The sequence below is a fragment of the Rhea pennata genome, chromosome 12, assembly GCF_028389875.1.
Source record: "Rhea pennata isolate bPtePen1 chromosome 12, bPtePen1.pri, whole genome shotgun sequence".
Taxonomy (NCBI): domain Eukaryota; kingdom Metazoa; phylum Chordata; class Aves; order Rheiformes; family Rheidae; genus Rhea; species Rhea pennata.
Genome location: NC_084674.1, coordinates 2,969,623 through 2,985,116, shown reverse-complemented (window position 1 = coordinate 2,985,116; position 15,494 = coordinate 2,969,623). Strand labels below are relative to the sequence as shown.

General features: G+C 40.5%; 1 protein-coding gene across 8 annotated transcripts in view; it reads left to right on the top strand.

The window, feature by feature from the left end:
• The window catches only part of LOC134145559 (contactin-4), a 368,498-nt gene that overhangs the window by 238,843 nt on the left and 114,161 nt on the right, over positions 1 to 15,494 (top strand). The window lies entirely within an intron of this gene.

Sequence of the window (15,494 nt, the reverse complement as noted above, 5' to 3'; positions counted from 1 at the left end):
AGTATTCAGGTTCTGATCCTAGGAATTTGGGACAACTTCACTTTAAAATAGAATAGATATCTATGCATCTAAAGATCTTTGATATTAGGCTTAACGGGTCATTTTAACTTTTCTCTGTTTAACTTAATACCATTATTTTCCATTCTTTTTATGTACACAATGCATGGCCATAAAGGAAACTGTAAAGCTCCTACAGTAACCCTAAGAAGAGATCAAAATTTTGTCCATCTTTTCCTGCTTTCTCCTTAGTTTGGTGTTATTTATGAGCAAAATTTCTTGTTCTCTTCTATTGCCATCCTGAAGCCTTTAAAACGTGCATGTGTTACCACCCAGTTAGTTCTAGTTCACGGCCCCTTTGGCTGTTTACCACTAGATGATTAGAGAATCAGTGGATTTCGTCTGAAATCTAGTCCACTCTTTGAAAGCTAAAAAGGAGACTGAAAATAGACTATTGAAGAAGTCAGCTGTGACTATGAATGTATTCTTAGCAGTAGGATTTATCCCTTGAGTGTGAATGTATTTACAAAATATTTTTCTGAGCACTTAAATCAAAATCAAGATAGATAGCAAGTGAACAACTATGTAGTTGTTGTTAGAGTTTCATTTTGGCATTCCCTCAGAATACAGCCCAACTGTCTTCACTGAGTACAGCCTTACTTCTGCAAATCACTGCTGTTCAGTTAGTTTATTCTGATGTCAGCTAGAAGGATGCAAAAATAAAAGAGGAAAATAAACTGTAAATTTAAATTACTGTTTTGACAATAAATGGAATAGCCTGGAAAAGTAAATGGCAATATAAAACAATACCTTCAAGACTGCAGTGACCCTTCAGGGAACCTGGTTATTCCATGAGAAAAGTGATACTTTCCTGAAAAGAGAAAATGAGATGTGACCAATTGAAGACTTGTACATTTGAAACAAATCTTCCCCTGTTGTCTTACAGATAATTATGAGAGTTCATAAGGATATTTCCTTCCAATGTTAGTATCTTGAAATTGTGGTTAAGAATCCCAGAGAGATTTTGCCTGTGATAAAAAGCCAGGCTGCAGCAGCACTCGGTCCCTGTGCAGAGTTCCTCCTCACAATTTCATGTGGGCAAGAGCCACCTTTTATCTTTAAAATCTGAATGCTGGGCGTTGTTTTCATAACAAGTACTGTCTGCCTGCTATCTTCATTATGAGCTTGAGCAGTAACATCAAGCTTGAGAACCTTTGCTGTCCCCGTGGCGTATGATGCACCTCAAACCAAGTAAACATCTGTGGTTTCAACTAAGGCTTTTTGAGTTCAGGTTCTTGCCAATTACAGATTTTTCAAAACATCTAAGCTCGCGGCCTTCAGTTCTTTCATGGACAAAAATTTCCAGAGCAATCTTGCAAAACCTGCTGCTAGAGTTTCAGAGCTGTCCAAAGAGCCGTGAACCTGTGCATTCATGGCAACTTGCGATCTCTGTCCTGTGCAAGCAACAGGATGTGGAGTCAGGAGGTCTGTATTATTTTTTCAGTTACTAGAATGACTTTTGGCTCTGACCTTCCTCATCTGTCAAACAGAATAATGCTCTTTGTCTATTTTGAAGGAATTGTTATAATCCTTAGATTGTAGCTTGTACTGATTCAATATCGGTGCAAAATGGTGATGTTTGTAGATGTATGGAAAATAGCAGTTACAGGATTCCTTGGTGCAGCACAGACTATACCTGAAGGCTAGAGGCAGCCTGTGTTTTTGTGACGAAGTCTGTTCCTATAGATAGTATGCAAGGCCAGTGTAAATCAATTTTATCTTAGTGGCTGCATTTTCATTGTGTTATTTCATGTTTTCTTTCTGGAAAGCAAGAGCAGGGAGTAAGTGGCTGCATGCAAAGGACAGTGGGGCTTCAAAGATTGTCTCGTGTTAGCTTGCCTGTCTGCCACGAACGTGACTACCCTTTTACAATTCATTAGAACTGAAGTATGAACAGAATGAAAGCATATCTTCTCCCAGCACAGTGCTGGGGTAGCATAATAATCTACATTTTCATAGGCAAGCTGAATCACCAGATAACCTCTGAAGACCAAGATCTCTGTGGGGCGTTTTTCGTTTGTATTTCTATCAAGTAAAAGGAAATTATTCTTTGAAAATTCCAGCTCAGTGAGCGTGTCACATCATTTTACCTTATTTGGGGTCTGTATTTGCATTCTTTCAGCCGCAGAAAGCCAGAAGGTGTGGCATAGCGCAGTCGAGCAGGGAAGCTCAGGGTATCTGCGATGTTAATGCCCGGTTATCAAGTGGAAGAGAGGTTTGTGCAGCATTGCCTGCCGCTGATAGAGTTACTCCTTTCTGGCTGTTGCAGAATCATCTGTGCTGTAATAAACTGTCAGAATAATGCATTATTTTGCTAAAAAAGTCAAAAAGTCAGGGAGTGAAATAATTCTGTTGAAGTCAACCCAAGAGGAAATGTCTGCCCACATTTTCCAGATTAAAGTTATAAAATAAAATTTTCTGAGTCCTCAGCATTTTGTCTCAAGCAAAATGATGCAGAATGAATGTTTGAAATATTTCCTGTGGAAAGATAGGAGACGTGCAGTTCTTATGGAGTGGAACGTAACGTCATGGAGGCTGTTTTTGTTCTCTTTGGTAACGTCACAGAAAAGAATAGTTTGACTCGGGGAAGAAAACAGTTGCAGGTACTTACAAGAGCCCCTCCTCTAAGATGAATGGCATGAAGGCAGGCAGAGGAGCGAGGGAGGCTGCACGGTTGCCTGTTTGGAGGAAGGCTCAGATACAGCATGGTAAGGAGTTGTGGCTGTAGCATGCCAAGGGGGATCGTGCAAGTGAGGACAAGCAGTTTGTGCTTGACGGGACGAAGAAGAGCCTGTGGAAGAAGGAGAAGGAGCATGGGGCGAGGGTCCGTGGCTTCGGCAGCTATGCCTGCAGGGCTTGAGAAGCAAAATAAAAAAGCCTGGGGAGGAATTTTAGCCACGTGGATAGACAAATAAATCTGGTTTTGATGGATGGTGGTCAGAAAGACTTGGCAAGATTTAAACATAGTCCCCATGTGAGAAGCTGGATAGAGATGTCAGAGTTGAAGACAAAAATGTGGGTCACAGGTCTGAGGGACAGGAGGGCTGTGGAGGGAATGCCAGGACTCGGCAAGCATGGATTTCCTTCTGTTTTTTTCGACAGCTCTAAGTATTTTCCTTGTCTCCGGCAGACTTAAATGGGTGTTTAGCTTCGGTGGGCTAGGTGCTTAAATGGTAGTCACTGAGCATGTGTTTTCAGAGGACGTGGGTGAGGTGCTGGGGGTAAGGACGGTTGCTCCTCTGGTCCACGGGGGGTTTGGCCTTCCCCAGACTCGCACGGTGGGCGACCATGAGAAGTGTGTGCAGCGCTGTTCAGCACCATGAAATTCCTGCAGAGCTTCATCTGAGACTTCCTGAATCTTGTAAGAACAGTGCCAATTTCTGCCCAGTGAAGAGGTCAGGGAGAATAAAGGCATAGACATCCAAACCGGAGCTGGCAGGATGGTAAAGATACCGAGCTGATAATCTTGCACAGAGATCGCACGTGGTGCTAACCAGTTCCCCGGTGTCACAGCACGGGCGTCCCTTGCTTAATGCACACAGTAATAAAGTCCAAGCAAAAACATCTCATGGGAGAAGGCGGGCTGGGCGAACGACAAGATGTTTACCTCTAAAACTTTTTTCTTTTCAATTAAACAGAAATCCCAGTGAAATTTCTGTTCTAAAGGTCAAATTAAACAGCATTCATCTCCAGACTTGTAAACTATTTCTCAAATCAGTGACTCTAGAAATTATTCATTAGAAGACCAGCTCTTAAACTAAAATTCTATTAAGCTCTGTATCAAAGAAACTTTTATTCTGAACTGCACAGCCAGCTGCAGAGGCTTGACACAACAGCAAGGACACAGGCAGAAGAACTTAATCTTTGTGTATTTGTGAAAGGGATGACATAAAACCCTGCTTTTAAAAAGTCGGGCACAGGTTTTATAGAGACAGTGTTTAGAGATATTAGAGCCATAAATATCAGGAGGCAAATCTTGTCAAGTATTTTGAGAGCAAAGAGCTTTAATGCTTTTGTGGGTGCTAGTCATCAGTTAAAGTGCTTTCAGGCTGCCTTCATATAGACAGCCTATGATTTCTTCAAAGCAATGTCCTCTAAAGTCTGTAATTGATTGAGATGCACTAGGATCTCATCTTTAAGACTATTTTATGGGCCAAATTAGCATAATTTATAGTCTACGTCCAGTGAAGTCGTATTATTCCATGGGCAGTGATGCAAATTACTTCTTTTTCCATCTGCTTGTGTATTTTTGTCCAGGATATGAAAGCCTGCTCTGTTGTCTGCGTCAGGGTTAATGCAAATCTGATGAAAGCAATTTGGAAGACTGCATATGAGCCATGACTTGATAGGCTGTTCTTTAGTCAGTCTAAAGTAGGAAAACTTGGCCCACACTCTGGTCTGTCTTTTCATTCAACAAAATGTCATTGCCAACCTGTTCGGAATCCCTTTGGGACGGAATCATGTGGCCTTTAATCAAAAAATTCCCATTGACTGATTCAAGGGCTGAATGTGACCTTAAACATCATTTTGAAGTTTTAGACTCCTGGGATCACCTTAAAATTACATCAAGGGTATGAGAATTATGCTCTGTAAATCTCTTTAGGTAGCGACTGAAAATTGACTTCAGTTTTCTTGGCTGTGTATAAGTAGGTAAGTGGATTTTAGGTTTCTTTCACACACATGCAGAGGTAGCTCCCCGTTACCTGCATCGTTCCTTCCTTCCCCATACTTCCTAGTGTTTGGGTGCTCCGCGCATGGGGATGGTGGTGCTGCTTCTCCGTTATCAAATTTGCTTTACAGCAATCTCTAGAGGTAGACTGTAAGTAAAATATAGCAGCATAACAGCAACTAATATTTTTCTCTAAGCCTGAACATTAGTCATACTTGCTTTTGGAAATTAAGATTCAGTGATGTATAAAGAAGTGCTTGATGGATGTATGTTTTGGTTAGAATATTGGAAAAGGAAAAACGCTTTTGTATCAGTTAAGCAAGCATAAGGATAATGGTTTAAAAAAAATAGCTTTGACAATGCTTTCCTAATCAGTAGAAGAAATGTTAAATGTAATGACAAAGAGCTCACTAATGGTGCATGAGTTTTTGACAGTATGTCATTCAACCAAATATACAGCAGTGCTGCTTTCTACATGGTGGAGTCACATAAATTGGCTTTCTAAAGGACAAGCAGACACCTGTCACAAAGAATTTGAGTCATTTACTACTTGAGTAATTTCCTGTAACATTTTGGTATTTCTAAAATAGCCTTCCTCTATATAGAGTTCTCTCTTAATTTCAGAACTGGTACAATTACGAAATCATTCTGGATTCCAAAAATCTGCTATGCATTTAAAAAAAACGAAAAAGCCTAAGGAGAAACATGGGAACACTCTTCTGGCAAACAGAGAGAGAGAGCTAAAACAGAGCTTAGCTTTCATAAAAAATAGGACTTTCTCTGTCAAATCACCAGTGACCTGAGACTTGCAGCCTCCTAAGGGAAGTCTGGTTGTTTCAGTGTTGATTCCAGGGCGCACTGAGTTCAGCAGCTGAATTATTTCCACATTGTAGCCAATAACAGGAAGCAAGTGGGCCTTGTACACAAATGCTGTAAACATTCTGCTTGAGTAGAGATCTTAAAAATACAGCAATCAGTGGAGCTATAAATGAGAATGGTTATAAATACTAACAACAGAGGTCAAATATTACACTGCTCCGTGCTACCCTTGGTGCCAGGAACATGCAGGGAAGAGAGCTAATCTAGGCTTGCTTTCTTGCTGATACGGTGATTTTGCCTCTGAAATCTTGCTTTGAATGAGCAAACTTTGATTTGGAAGACTTACCTAGTGATTCAAAAAGACTCCAAATTTCCTGTTACTTAAATTCAAAAATAAAGTGCAAACTGAGGTAGGCCCTAGTGAAGGGTAAAATGCTGTAACTCTGTTTTGCTTATAATTGAGTCTTCCTTGCTATAAAGACTGATTTTTGTACTTAAAACTTGGGGAAATTTTTAATTACTCCAGCCAAAATTGGATAATTGTAACTATGAAAAGCCATATGTTTCTGATTAAAATTTCCATATGCCATTTACTTAGACAAACTATGAAGCCTTAAGAGGCTTCGGATCATTTCACTTTTTGTAAGTTTATATTAAAGCACGTTTGAAGATTTGGAAGGAGGTCATTCAGTACCCTGCACAAGAAGAGGTGCTGGGATTAGGTGTATGGACAGGTGCTGCGGGCAGGTTCTGGCCTCTTGTGTATTTTTCAGGAATAAGCATCTAGATCAGATGGGTGTCACTGCCTTGTAGCTGCATAAGTTTTATTACTAAACAATAGGACAGAGGTTTTATGAAGGACACAGGAACATCTAGTAATACCATAAAGTTGTTCAAGTTTATATTAAAGGACAGGTCCAGTGTGCACATGCTAATATCATCCAGTGCCTTTCACCATTCAGTGTCAGATTTTTGTGCAAATATTAGCTAGTACAGTCTCGTTGGAGATATGTGGGTTAAGTGCTCATCCTTAGGGATGTGCAGACTTCAGCAGGGAAAATTTAAATGACTTTTCCAAGGTCACACAATTGTTGGGGCAGAGTCAGTGGCACAAATCGACATAGTTTTTGAGAGGTTAAATATGTGTAGCTTTACACGCACATGGCTCCGGGAAGTCTGATTCTGTGTGGGTGCTGTAGAAAAGATCAGGTCTGAGGAGCAGCCTGGCTCACTCGTTCAGGTCCAGAGTAGGAGCGTTCGTGGGGGGGTTCTGCCTGCGTTTCTGTTGCACCTCCCTGTTACAGCCTCCTGTTCCTGCGGAAAACGTTATTAATCACTGCCTTATGTGATAGTAGAGTTACTGTAGCTTAGGATTTTGATTTTCAGTGGAGTCTTTTGTATAGTATCGTATTCTCCCAATAAGTTTAGGAAGGATATTAACCACCAGAATTGTTACTGTTGTCTTCCTCAGTAACTTCTCTTAATCAATTTGACAATTAGTTGCTAAATAGAGAGAAAGAACACTCAAATTAAATAGGTCAAAAACTCCTATGCAGATGTATTTTTTCCTAAAAGTCATGCAGCTATCTAATCTTAATTATTTGAAATCACAGCTTTAAAACAAAAGCCTGGTTTGAGTTAGTTATTAATGGATCTCTTTTTTCTTTTTCAATCATTAATAATCACAAATTATGAAACAAGACTGCAAAGTTCTTGCAGCTCAAAGGCCATACAAATTTACATACAGAACAATTTATGTAGATTTTATGTACCTACTGGAATTGTACTTCTTCATTCCCTGTATTTTAATGATAGCATCATATTTTTATTGTCTATGGTAACTTTTAATTACTCTTTATTTCATTTTAAAATAACAATTTAGTAAAACTGTGCAGACCTGAACTGGTTTTGTATGTGTGTATGAAGAGAGAGTCATCATTGACGATCCGTATTTTGCTGCTATTTAAATGATCAGTTTTTGAACATAATTACACTTTTTTTTTTTTGAGCATAAATTACACGTTTTGCTAATGTAAGTGACCTGGGATTTTCCGTGTGGATGTATGCTGCCTTGATTTTTAGGATATGTTTGCGTCCTTCTTGCATCTGCTACACTGTGCAGTTTTGTTTCTGATCCTGTGAATAGAAACAGTACTTCTTAATGCTGATGTATATTACCTTAGTGCCGCAAAAATATCTGAGCTGAATGGACATCCTTTCCCTACGAGCACACACAGGGATACTGGTCTCAGCAAGAAGTTTCTAATCATGTAGGCAGTCCTCAGTTCTGGTCATGTTTTGTTTGCTTCCTATATAAATATTTTTGTAATAGTCTGTTATATATAAAATATTTTAATATAATAGTTTATTTTAAGGCTGCTTTTTTTTTTTTTAATCTCTGCCATGGTAGATCACTGTAACTGAAGCAATTCCCACTCTAAAAAATTTTTAATTAAGCCACAAAGATGACTACATGCTGAAACTTAATGAACTTACCATCTTATCGCTTCCAGTCATTGTTTTGCCTCATCTTGTTCTCTCCCTTCTGTTTATTAATCCTCATTGCATTATGTCTAACATTTAACTGTAAACTCTTAAAATGCCCCTGTCTTTTATTTCTGTTATAAAGTGTTTAGTGCCCTGTGGGGAACTGTAAAATAATTAATCATAATGTGATTATTTGCAGATTTCTCATGTACAGCATTGCTGAGTCCCAGTGGACAAACGTCGGGGACTCTCAGGTGTAGTGGTGGGCATCAGGCGGTGAGAATAGCACACTGTCTTCAGATTCTTCTCCTCTTTCACCGTGCTTCGTGCACCTTAAGACTAGATGGATGCAATACTCTGTAATCTGGCCTCCTGTTTGTTACTGGCCATATTTTCACCAATTTATCCCTAACTGAGCCCAGCTACAGAAGTGTGAGCAAAGCATAGCTTCTTTGCGTGCAGTCTTGATGGGCAGGCATCACGGATGGCGACCCCGCTGCTTTCCCTTGTGATTCCTTCCCATTGCTGATTGTCATCACTCGCAGTAAGTCTCAAATCTCATCTCCATCTCCATGACCTCAGCTTCCTACACTAGTTTTTGTTCCCTCCTACCCCACTAGGTTAACAAGCACTTTAACAGATGGTATTGTTTCCTAAACCAGGACGTTTTCACTGCCAGCTTTCCCTCTCCCTGATCTTAAACTGTTTTCTTATCTTTTTATGCTCAGCAGGTTTTTTCCCCAAAAAATATGGGCATATCAGAAAGTAGTGATCTCATTGACACTGTATGCAGGAAAAATTGCCCCACTACTCCTTTACTCCCTCTCCTCTCTAAATACATTTGGTAATGAATATCATTAAAAATTGACTGGATATTTGTATCCTACAGTATTGAGGCCTGTTCCTGGTAGAAAACTCGTATAATCCTTTGTTTTCTCGATACATAGCTTAGCTTGCAATGTAATGCTTGGTACCCGATTAAGTTATAATGCTGCCGTGGTGAAAAAAGACCAAATAATAGTATGATATATCACTGGCAGCCCCATGCAAGTACTGCAATGTGGCTAATTATATCTGTTTTTTGCATTATGCTTAATATTTTGTTTCAGTCATTTCATACAATTTGAGTACTTCAACCTGGGAAGTTGTTTTGATAATACATGGGGAGTGCTACCACTTCTTGTGTGACAGCATTTGCAATTTAAATATAGTAAATTATCTAAGTTCTTTTAAGATAAAATATAAAGAAAAATGCTAGTCTCTTCCATTTTTATTTTCAGTACAGTCTGACTTATGACCATGTGCACACAGGGTTTTAGTGTTATCTTAGCAAACAGCCACCACCAGCCCGTCATTAGATAAGTCTGAAAATGGCAATAAGATACTCGGTCCAGCCTCCAGGCAAGATAGCTTCACCTTTGATATTCTTGACAGCTCTTCGTCTAACCTATTTTTAATGACAGTGGTGACAACTCTTAATTTTAGGCTTAACTCTCCACAGTTACATAAAAACATTCCTAATGTGTGACCTGAATCTCCCTGCTTGCAAATTAAGCCCCATTTCATCCACACATAGAATATATTTTTCCTTCTCTGTGCAGCAAACTTTTATGCATTGAAGACAGTTATCGTATCTTCCCTAAATCTTTTCTCTAAACTAAATAACCCCAGTTTGTTCACTTTTTCCTTGTAAGCCCTGTATTCTAAGTTAGAGGTTAGTCTCATTACCATCCACTGGGTTCTCTCGAGTTGGTCCCTGCTTTTCCTTAATTGAGGGCCAAAACCAGGGAAAACAGGCCTCTAGCCAAGGCCTTTCTAACACTGAGAAGAAAGATTGCTGTGGTTTTTAAATGCAGGATATCAGTGATTCATGTTCATCTGAGATCCCCTATAGCAGCTACGTGCTGCTTCTGCACAGTTACTGCCTGGCCAGTGGCTGCGTTTGCCCACGTGCGGGAACCTGTGCTCCTCATCCGTACCTGCTGCCTTGGATGTCCGGCTGCCTTGGAGACAATTTTGGGTTCTAACTCTGCTCTCTGCTATCCTCTCAGTATGTCCACCTGGTCTGAAGGTCCAAGGAGCATGCTGTGTTCTGCCTTTTGGACTTGTTGGTGAGAATGGGAAATGGGAGCAGCCCCCCAGGAGGCCTGCCTAATCCTGGTTAATCTCTCCTTGCTACTAAACTCAGCTGCTTCTGCTCTTTTACTCTACCTTGCATCCTTCTCTGCATCCAGCAGTTATTGTTTATGCCTTAATACAATTTTCATAAGTAGCTAACAGTTTTCGTCACACCTTTTTTGTCTTAAATTTACCTATCGTGAGAACCTTCCTACTGTACTAATGAAGCTCGCATTTTGGACGCTCACTTTTGTATTCTCAGTTCTCTTCCTTCAATTACTGCGAGTCAGTAGTATTTCTTGGTCACTCTCAGTTGTGGGAACTTGAGCGATGCCTCTGCTGAGGAGCTGAAAAGAGAAGGAGGCTTCTCACGCTCCTGCATGATTGAAACCTCTTTTTTCCTGGCTTCCACTCCCCATGCCATCACAGAGGATGCTGGGATGTGCTGTACAAGGGCAGAGAGTAAGCCAGTCTCCTGCAGACCACAAAAAGGACAACACTTTTGGGGAGAGAGAGAAGAAAGACCAAATGGGAAAGAAACCACTGGAAAGAAAAAAGTTATTGAAGAGTGGTGATAGATGGGCAGGAAGGCATGAAGATAATGTGAAGGAATGAGAAACAGAAATAAAAATGTAAAATAGGATACAATGAGGAAAAAATGAGTAGAGAGAGTGAAAGGACATGAGAAGAAGAAAGGTAAACGAAAGTCCGGAGAGCAGTGATAGTATCTGAATGAATGACAGGAGCAAAATGGAAGAGAAAGTCAGCGGAGCTCCTTTAACATGGTGAGGCAGCTCACCCACGTATGCTTGCTCTGGCATCGTAGAAAGGCTCAGTGCACACAGCATGTACCTTTCCTGCACTTAACGCACTTCTAGGGAATGGAGGAGTAATTAAAATCAGTCCTGGCAGTCTTTAATCATATTAACAACCATGCAGCAGAGACTGAGGCTTAGGCTTGCTTGTGATCCCCAAGAATAATAAGTAAATGGAATCAGGTGTACATAGAATCTGGGCTTGAATTAAATGAATGCATCGTACTGCAGGGCAGCACTGTAAAAGCAGTTAATGGGGAAGGTAAAACAGTAAATCCCTGCAGTAGGTCTGATGAGGTGGTAAGTGCCATTATCTTGCCCTGTGATTGAGATGAATCCCAGCTGTTCTTTAAAAGTAAAGTCCTGTTAATAGGCTTGCTTGTAAAAGTCTAGATGAGTGGTATGACAGAGAAGCTATTGCAGTAAAGCAACATTTTATTTTATACTTAATATTGAATCCTCCTTTCTGTTGTTCTTTCATTTAAAAAACAATTACCCACTCTAAGATTCTGTAATGCCAAGAGGTTGAATTTTCTGGTGAGCTTCAGGTAAACACATGCATTATTTTAAAAGTTTTAACAAGAATTTGCTAAGAAAAGGCTTTGCTCTTGAGCCCTACAGCTTTTATAATAAAAACTGACATATGTCTGTCTGGGAAATCATCTTATTCCTGTGCTGCCCAGGTTTGGACAGCAGCACAGCAGGTACACTGAGCAAGCAGAGACCAGCTCCTCAGCACCTGCTTAGCAGACCCGTTACGCCACGTTGTGGGGGTTATCTGCTCACACACCGCGCTAGGGCTGGCCACCAGACCCTGGGAAATCTCAGCTAAATCTCCAAAGTCACCTCGCCCTGCTCAGCTGGTAGTGAGGGGAATGTGGCCTCACAGAACGGTTGAGGTGGGCAAGAGACCTCTGGAGATCATCTAGTCCAACCTCCCTGTTCAAGCAGGGTCACCTGGAGCACATTGCATAGGGTTGCATCTGGGTGGGTTTTGAACATCTCCAGAGAAGGAGACTCCACAACTTCCGTGGGCAACCTGCTCCAGGGCTCTGTCACCCAATACGATACTCCTGCTTCATGTGCTCCTTCAAAACAGTGTCAAGGTACAAGTAAGCTTGCTGTCTTAATCAGATTTCTCTTGGAGGTTTAGGAGAGAGGGGAGGGTTAGTTGGTTGTTTTCTTAAATTGGCAAATAACCAAATGCTCTTCTGTTAACTGGCATCTTTCAGCTTGGGGGCAAGTCAAACTGGAATGTAAGGACGACAAGAGTTGTAAGGGGAGACATGCGCAGCGAAACCCTTTGCGCCGTAATTCCGAGTCATTGTTCAACTGCAAGGGTTATCTTCATTTTTCCTCCTGTGCTATCCCATTGGTCTTTATCATTGCAAGTACGGAGAATAATTTCTCACTTATCCTTCAGGCAGGATATAAAGGTGCTAGACAGCTGCGTTCACTTTGGCTGAAGATAGCAAAAATGAGAAAGAAATGCTAGTACTACTTTTGCATTAAAACTTCCTGCAGGGAGGTTTTCAGCAAATGTTTTTAACTTTTGTTTAAAAGTGGTCTTACCTCCCTGTACTGAGTGTGTTGCTGTGCAACTCTGGAGTATTTTTGCACCTATTTGAAGAGACGTTTCTAGGAAATGTTCTACCCATTTTGCACAGCATGTCAAAGCAGAAAAGAATCTCTTGAATCAATGCATTACTAATCCGTAGACTTTGTAACCCTTCAACAGCGTTACTGCTGTTCCTCATTTCTCAAGGAAGATTGCATAGCAAGACAGTGTTTGAATGAAGTTTCCTTCTAATAAAACTCCTTAAAGCTTAATGATACTGTTGGTAGTTCATATTGGTATTTAGGTATTGCATGAATAAATTTGAAGCGTAGAGCTCAAGATAAATCAGAATAATCAGTTAAATCAGTTTGATGGGACATTAGTCTTTTTTATAGTTATCTTAATCTTGTTAATTTAATTGAAACCAGATTTTAAGAACATGCATGAGACTTTTCAGGATTGATGACTGATTTACAAACCTCAGCAGCTTGCACTGTGAGTGAAGATGATGAATGTTCTGCTCCCTTCGCTACCCAAAGTTTATTTTGCCCATTCTTCCGTCAGTTCCTAGTTGTTCACCCAAGACTTCTTTTCCTGGCAGCAGTCCTTTTCTCGTCATGAATACATGGCTATCTGTTTTGTCAACATATTGAGGTTATTTCTTCCTTACAGAAAAGTTAAGAGGACTAGATCTGAGTTTAAACTCGTGTGTCATGTACTTTCCGACAAACGTATCTAGAGCTGCCGGGTCGCCGAGCAGGCGTCCATTTGTTATGACAGGCAATGAACGGCCTTTCCCGTTCCCTCCCCTCTGATAAACACACAAATTCCCTAGAGCACCGCGTGAGTAAGCTTAAACATGCAGGTTCCTAGTTCGTGGAACTTTTCTTTCATATTAAACCTGTATAGGTTTGTTTGTTTGTTTTAGAATTCAGACCTAACAACTGAGTTCTGTACAGTCTCTAAAATATGTAGGGACTCTAACGTTATTATTTCAATAAAGATTTAGTGATGACTGGTGTCAGTAGTAGCAAAAACAGTGTTATTACGGTTTTATTTTAAGACAATACTATTATACATTATAATACAAATATACGTAATTGCTGCTTATACATCTCAGCTAACTTTACCCACACAAATTTTCTTCTTATGGAATGTTCTCATCCATGTAAGTATGGATTGAACTAGCCAGACTGTATCTAAACACATTTTTAGTCAAGAATGAGTTAAGCCATTTAAAAATTCTGAAGTGGGCTGTACTCATGGCAATCCGTTTGGGGTTTTTTTAAGTTCCTATATTATCTTCCTATTTCTGGTGGTTTACGCTACTCTTCTCCATAATCAAGGATCCAATATATTATGGAACGTTCCCCTGTAACTAAAACAGCCATAATTGGGGGAAATATGAAAAGATGGTGAGACAGAGCAGCTCTAAAAACTTTATTTTGAATACAGTGCTCTTTGCTATATATAGAATTTCCTCTTGTGTTTGACTGTAAAAATACTTGTCTCCTCTGCACATGATCCCTGCTGGCTGGGAATCCCAGCTAAAAATCTGTGCGTGGCCTGGATTGGTGAGACGGAAGGGAAGCAGCCGCAGGACAGCACTGCGGGGCCAGGCCCCACCGCGGCGGCCGCGAAGGAGCTCCCGTCCATCCTCAGTGCCCACCACTGGCTGCACTTAGAGGGTGTCCTGGCCCATCCTAAAAGCATATTTATTTTTTCATGCTGCATTTTGTTTTTAGGCCTGTATCTGTAGGCAACCAAAGCTGTTATTTGTATCCCTGGGATTGGCAAGTGGCCAGAGAAAGGCAGTTACAGTTCCTGAAAAGCACTACTCTACTTGATAGAGAAAAATTACATCCCTTTTGTTTGCATTGATAATTGATTTTCTTTTTTTGTTGTTGTTGTTATTTTTGTTTTTATTTATTTGTTTTCTAGGCCAGAAAAACAATGATGAAGAAAATCATGCTATTCAGTATTTCCTAATAGCCTCAGACTGTGACTTTCGTACTAGAAAATGCCATGCTTTGTTGTCTCACTTACCTATGTGCTGTATCATAAATTGTCTTATTCTTGCTATACACAGCTTTGAGTCTTCCTGAGAGTCTGCTGATTATATCTTGCTATGTCTGCAGAGAGTCCTAGCAAAGAGCTCTCACTTGTGAACCTGCTGCTGAGTTGATACCCAGGTTACATTTGGACCAGTTTTAAACTTGGATGTAATTTTGAACCATCTGTGTCACCTCATTTTGCCCAAAAGGGTTAACTGTGTACCAAATGCAAACTACAGCATAACCCTGATTTACTCTGTGTTGCTTCTGTCCATAGACTTAAATGAAAGAGGAGAGGGTAGGTGGGTGACTGTTTTGGGCTATTTTTGTTTTCACAGGTAATTCACTGTATGCAGCAGGCTTTTTGTATCTCCTTCTGGCTGTTCTGTTTATTCACTAAAATGCAATTTAAAAAGCTGAAATAATAAAATAGTGAGACCCCAGAATAACAAAATTTGGAGCATGCAGGTACAGCAGAACCATGCAGGACTATTGCTAGCATTGCAACAAGTTATTACTCATTGCTTTTGCTGTAGTCCCCCTCTTGCTTGGATTTTATCCTGAATTTGGCAATAGCATGATGAGTCCATGAGTGAGACTGCTAAGTTCTGACATAACAGTAACAGCTAGTATGTTTGACCAACCCGCTGTTTCAAACTGATTTGTCTTTATTTTCACAATTTATTTACTATACTGATGGGGACGATCTCCCTGTGAGGAGACTAAACTCTCCCCATGGCTTGTGTGGGGTGTTGGTAGTGTAAGCGGGCTTGTGCATGTGTAGACGTGGGTGGCAGGATCAGAGACTGTTCCCAGGTTTGGCTCTGCTGAGGGAGTCTGGCTAAAATGAAGCCCTGACTTCTGGGTTTTGAAGTGCTGTATGCACACCAATGCTTCCAGAGGAGCATTTTCAAGAA